Source organism: Pseudophryne corroboree, chromosome 4, assembly GCF_028390025.1.
Source record: "Pseudophryne corroboree isolate aPseCor3 chromosome 4, aPseCor3.hap2, whole genome shotgun sequence".
Classification (NCBI taxonomy): domain Eukaryota; kingdom Metazoa; phylum Chordata; class Amphibia; order Anura; family Myobatrachidae; genus Pseudophryne; species Pseudophryne corroboree.
Window position 1 is genome coordinate 183,017,567 of NC_086447.1, and position 6,545 is coordinate 183,024,111.

The 6,545-nt window shown below is 45.4% G+C and overlaps 1 long non-coding RNA gene across 1 annotated transcript; it reads right to left on the reverse strand.

Annotated features, from left to right (window-relative positions):
* Positions 1 to 641: 641 nt before the first annotated feature.
* On the reverse strand, positions 642 to 2,270 carry LOC134911232 (uncharacterized). The gene is made up of 4 exons (XR_010176417.1): positions 1,729 to 2,270; positions 1,468 to 1,644; positions 1,067 to 1,194; positions 642 to 786 (listed from the first exon to the last, which is right to left on the reverse strand). It is a non-coding gene; the product is annotated as an uncharacterized LOC134911232 (long non-coding RNA).
* Between the last annotated feature and the right edge of the window lie 4,275 nt (positions 2,271 to 6,545).

Below are 6,545 nucleotides of genomic sequence, written 5' to 3' on the forward strand. Positions count from 1 at the left end.
GCCTCTGGGGGCTATATGTGAGGTATTTTTAGCCCTTTAATAGGTTTTCATTTGCCTCCCAGGGCGCCCCCCCCCAGCGCCCTGCACCCTCAGTGACTGCGTGTGAAGTGTGCTGAGAGGAAAATGGCGCACAGCTGCAGTGCTGTGCGCTACCTTTAGAAGACTGCAGGAGTCTTCAGCCGCCGATTCTGGACCTCTTCTTACTTCAGCATCTGCAAGGGGGCCGGCGGCGCGGCTCCGGTGACCATCCAGGCTGTACCTGTGATCGTCCCTCTGGAGCTGATGTCCAGTAGCCAAGAAGCCAATCCATCCTGCACGCAGGTGAGTTCACTTCTTCTCCCCTCTGTCCCTCGTTGCAGTGATCCTGTTGCCAGCAGGAATCACTGTAAAATAAAAAACCTAAGCTAAACTTTCTCTAAGCAGCTCTTTATGAGAGCCACCTAGAATTGCACCCTTCTCGGCCGGGCACAAAAATCTAACTGGAGTCTGGAGGAGGGTCATAGGGGGAGGAGCCAGTGCACACCACCTGATCTGGAAAAGCTTTACTTTTTGTGCCCTGTCTCCTGCGGAGCCGCTATTCCCCATGGTCCTTTCAGGAACCCCAGCATCCACTAGGACGATAGAGAAAAATATTTTTCTTCAATAAACTTTTAAAAATAGAAGTTTCCTGTGGTTTTTATTAAAATTTGTAATGCATTTGAATTGTACGTAAGTAGATTGCCCAGGGAACATCAAGGGAACTGTCTCTTCACATCCACACCACTTAGGAAGGATACACCGGAAGACCTGTGGAAGAGAACAGTATGAGCTTCCAGATATGGGTAATAGTGTCACCCTGGGACTGGAAAGAAGAGGTACATACAGTCCACACAACACAAGCGGGGAACAGTGGGTCCAAATGCAAACCTCCGCCACTCGCGTCACTACACATCCAAACATTCCCTGACAAGCATTAGGTGTATCAGGAGGGAATGTTTGGATGTGCAGTCTTGCAAATGCCGGAGGGCTGCACTTTGGACATTCCGGGGTGATTTTGGACAAGGGAGTCTTGGTCAATACATCTCACCTGAGGGGGGTTGTCTGCTACATGGCGGAGGGTCAGGTCCACATCACCAGTAGGGTCACCCATGGAACATCAGGTGAAATGTCGTGTCTCCTCACATCCACGCCACTTGGGAAGATACATCGCAGGACCTGTGGAAGAGAACAGTTTGAGCTTCCATATATGGGTGATAGTGTCACCCTGGGACTGGAAAAAGAGGTACATACAACAGTCCACACAACACAAGCGGGTTACAGCGGCCCAAATGCAACCCTCCTGCACTTGCATCACTACACATCCAAACATTCCCTAGCATTGCTGTTTCAGGGAATGTTTGGATGTGCAGTCTTGCAAATGCCGGAGGGCTGCACTTTGGACATGCCGGGGTGATTTTGGACAAGGGAGTCTTGGGCAATACATCTCACCTGAGGGGGGGTTGTCTGCTACATGGCGGAGGGTCAGGTCCACATCACCAGTAGGGTCACCCATGGTAGAGTTGGATAAAAGGATCAAATATTTGCGGTAACCCAACAACAGGATAAAACGGGGTAACGAACTGTACAAACATGGCCTGGGGATATACATCAACAGGATGTAAAACTCTGAAATACATAAATGAAGATGTTTTTTTAAAAATATTCCAATGTCAGTTTACACGATAATACAAATGTTGTCAGTATACTCACAGGCAACTGCAAAATAATTTTGGATCAATGTCCGCCGGGAATCCTCTCCTTCGTCCATACCCACCGGTAGAGCAGAAGACCGGTTCCCGCGTCGGAAAGCACTGCGACGAAGAGTCACCGGCAAACGGTTTGCGACACATATGTTGTGTAAAATACAACATGCATTTACCATGCCGCAAACCTTCGACGGTGAGTACAAAAGAGCACCGCCGGAAGTGTCTAAACATCGAAACCGGCTTTTAAGTACACCGAAGGCACGTTCAATTATTTGCCTCGATGCAATGTGTGTCTCTTGGTAACGTTTTTCTGCTCTACCAACAGGATTAGACAATGGGGTCAACAGCCACGGTTTGTTTGGATAACCCGCATCGCCTATAGAAAATATAAAAAAAATGTTAGGTACTTGTAAAAAATAATAAAAAAAAATAATAATAAAATAATAAAAAAATAAAAAAATGAAAATAAATACCTAACAGCCAGCCACCAGGCATGTTTCCTGTTTCGAACTTGTCAAACAGCGATGACTGGCTTAGGATGAAGGAGTCGTGAGATGATCCAGGAAATCCCACAAAAATGTTCAAAAATCTCATGTTTACATCACAGACCGCCTGCACGTTCAGGGAATGGAACTGTTTTCGGTTCCGAAAACATTCCTCTGAATTCCGTGGGGGTCTGATCTGCACATGGGTACAGTCAATCGCGCCCAGCACATTGGGAAATTTGTATTTGTTGAAAAAGCCTAATTTGATCTCACGACATTCGCTGTCCGTCTCTGGGAATGTGATGTACTGGATCGTCAATTTGCGGAAAGCCCTAATGACCTGGGTTATACAGCGCGACAGTGTCGACTGTGAAAAACCGCATGTTTGAGACAGTGTAGGCTGGAATGTGCCTGACGCCAAAAAATGTAACGTCCCCAGCAGTTTCTGAAAACCGCTGATTGCACGATTTGTCCGTGCCCGAGGTTCCAAGTCGGCCTCCAACAGAGCGTACAGCGAATATATGTCGCGAGTCGATAAGCGATAATTTTGTATCACCTCGAACTCGCTGAGATCCTCCAGTTCACGCCTAGTGCGATACTGGCGTGGACGTGGAAATGAAACCCGCAATACTGGCTCACCCAATGCAGACATTTGCTGACCTGGATCCTGATGTTCATCAGCACTTTCTTCCTCCATCATGCTTGCAGCCAGCATGAACATCACAATCTGGTCAGAAAAAGGCTCCATTATTGTAGTCAGTACAAAAATAGGAATGTGTTTTAAAACGCAGGAATTTTCCTAAAAAAACGATTCCACAGAGCTGACTGTAAAATGGCTCCTTCTCCCTGTAGTCTCAAACCTGGGAGTGAGGAGATAGGAGGGGCTTTGCAGAATTGTATCCTGGGAAAAACTGTGGAATCATGGGTAAATTTCCCTCAGGAGATTGAAGAAAAAAATATTCCTTTAAAAAATCAATTAAATAATACTTGTGAAGCAAAAAAAGACAAACCAAGTAGATAATCCTTTCAAATATAAATAGATATGCTACTAGCAATCCTCAAATATCCAAAAAAATCATGTACTAAATTTTTTTTTTTTTATCCCGCCAGTCAACTGAGGCGGACTGAAAAAGTCGAATTTGCAGTCGAAAAGCACTGCAGGCGAATTTCCAAACTTGAATTGAATATGCTTTGGGCGAATTTCAGCATCTGTACCATTGCAGAAAAGTCGAATGCGAAAAAAGTCGTATTGCCAAAAGTCGAATTTTGAATGTCCGTTTTTTTGCGATAAAGTACTGTACTGCATAGGCGAATTGTTTTTTTGAGGCGAAAAAGTTCCGGAATTCGACTTTTTCTGGAATTCGACCGCAATTGCATATACCCCATAACATCTATATATTTTACTTCAGCAAATACTCCCTATATAGAGAGCAAGTGGCCATGCCCACTGGTTGCACATTGACACAGAGCCGGTCCTAGGCATAGGCAAACTAGGCAATTGCCTAGGGCATCTGGTATGCCTAGGGGCACAAGCAGCTTCTGCTGATTAAAATGATATGCGGCATGCCTATATTCTGTGTGTAGCATTTCGTATGCAGATACAGCCACAGTCGCACACAGTATATAGGCATGCCACATATCATTTTAATCAGCAGAAGCTGCTTGTGCATCCTAGCCACATAGCAATGCAAATAAGATGCATTTTCATTAAAAAATAGCCACCCGACGTTAGCAGAGCTGCCAGTTGACTCACGCCAGGAACTATATGTGTCATTATGTGTATAAGGGCATTAATAATGTGCGGCATATGTGTAAGGGGCACTGTGTGTGTCATTATGTGTATAAGGGCACTAATAATGTGTGGCATATGTGTAAGGGAAATTATGTGTGTCATTATATGTATAAGGGCATTAACAATGTGTGGCATATGTGTAAGGGAAATTATGTGTCTAAGGGCATTAATAATGTGTGTCATATGTGTAAGGGGCATTACTGTGTGGTGTTATGTGTATAAATGCATTACCTATGTGTGGCATTATGTGTATATGGTGCTCTACTGTGTGGCATAATGTATAGAAAGGCCACTACTGTGTGGTCTAATGTGAATAAAAAACAATATGGTGTGGTGTAATGTGAATAAGTAGCAATATGGTGTGGTGTAATGTGAATAAGGAGCAATCCAGTATGATGTTATGTGGTACTACTGTGTGATGTAATGTGAATAAGGGACCCTATCGCATTATAAATTGTGAATAAAGTTGCACTACTGTAAGGCATAAGTTGAATTGGGGTACTATTGTGTGGCCATGCCGCTTGCCAGCAAAAAAACATACCTTTTTGGGCTGTGTGGCGAATGTGCACACTGTTCTTATTTAAAATACAGTGGGTAGAAAAAAAAAAAAAGGACTGCTATGGGGGGGGGGGGCGTGATAGTGCTGGGAAAGGGGTGCAGGGTCAGAGGCGGAACTAGCGGTGGTGCTAGGGGGCACCAGCCAAAATTTTGCCTAGGGCATCATTTTGGTTAGGGCCGACTCTGCATTGACAGATAGACACCAGGGAGCGTAGTCAGTGACAGTTGGTGACAGAGTCATCTGTGAGGAGGAAGGGCTACAGCCTGCTCCTGTACTTCATACCTCAGTGCTTACCTCAGCTCATCATACAGCCAAAAATAAGAGAAAGTGGGACAAATTCTGTGGAACAACAAATCTCAGCCATACTTCAGTGTTGATATTTAAGGGAGAATGTGATTAGCTGTGGTAAAAAAAATAAGATTTTACTCACTGGTAAATCTATTTCTCGTAGTCCGTAGTGGATGCTGGAGACTCCGTAAGGACCATGGGGAATAGACGGGCTCCGCAGGAGACTGGGCACTCTAAGAAAGATTTAGTACTACTGGTGTGCACTGGCTCCTCCCTCTATGCCCCTCCTCCAGACCTCAGTTAAGGAAACTGTGCCCGGAAGAGCTGACATTACAAGCAAAGGATTTTGGAATCAAGGGTAAGACTCATACCAGCCACACCAATCACACCGTATAACTTGTGATAACATACCCAGTCAACAGTATGATCAACAACAGAACATCAGACAAACCTGATGCAACCATAACATAACCCTTATTTAAGCAATAACTATATACAAGTATTGCAGAAGAAGTCCGCACTTGGGACGGGCGCCCAGCATCCACTACGGACTACGAGAAATAGATTTACCGGTGAGTAAAATCTTATTTTCTCTAACGTCCTAGTGGATGCTGGGGACTCTGTAAGGACCATGGGGATTATAACAAAGCTCCCAAACGGGCGGGAGAGTGCGGATGACTCTGCAGCACCGAATGAGCAAACACAAGGTCCTCCTCAGCCAGGGTATCAAACTTGTAGAACTTTGCAAAAGTGTTTGAACCCGACCAAGTAGCTGCTTGGCAAAGCTGTAATGCCGAGACCCCTCGGGCAGCCGCCCAAGAAGAGCCCACCTTCCTTGTGGAATGGGCTTTTACTGATTTTGGAGGCGGCAAACCAGCCGCAGAATGAGCCTGCTGAATCGTGTTACAGATCCAGCGAGCAATAGTTTGCTTTGAAGCAGGAGCACCCAGCTTGTTGGATGCATACAGGATAAACATCGAGTCAGGTTTCCTGACTCCAGCCGATCTGGCTACATAAATCTTCAAAGCCCTGACTACATCTAATAACTTGGAATCCTCCAAGTCACGAGTAGCTGCAGGCACCACAATAGGTTGGTTCACCTGAAAAGATGACACCACCTTCGGCAGAAATTGCGGACGAGTCCGTAATCCTGTCCTGTCCATATGGAAAACCAGATAGGGTCTTTTACATGACAAACCCGCCAATTCTGACACACGCCTAGCCGAAGCTAAGGCCAATAGCATGACCACTTTCCATGTGAGATATTTTAACTCCACGGTCTTAAGCGGGTCAAACCAGGGAGATTTCAGGAAACTCAACACCACGTTAAGATCCCTAGGTGCCACTGGTGGCACAAAAAAGGGGCTGAATATGCAGCACTCCCTTTACAAACGTCTGAACTTCAGGTAGAGAAGCTATTTATTTATTTGTTTATTTTAAAGAAAATGGATAGGGCCGAAATCTGGACCTTAATGGACCCCAATTCTAGGCCCAAAGTCACTCCCGACTGTAGGAAGTGAAGGAAACGGCTCAGCTGGAATTCCTCTGTAGAGGCATTCCTGGCCTCACACCCAGCAACATATTTTTCGCCGTATACGGTGATAATGTTTAGCCATCACATCCTTCCTAGCCCTTATCAGCGTAGGAATAACCTCATCCGGAATCCCTCTTTTCTACTAGGATTCGGCGTCCAACCG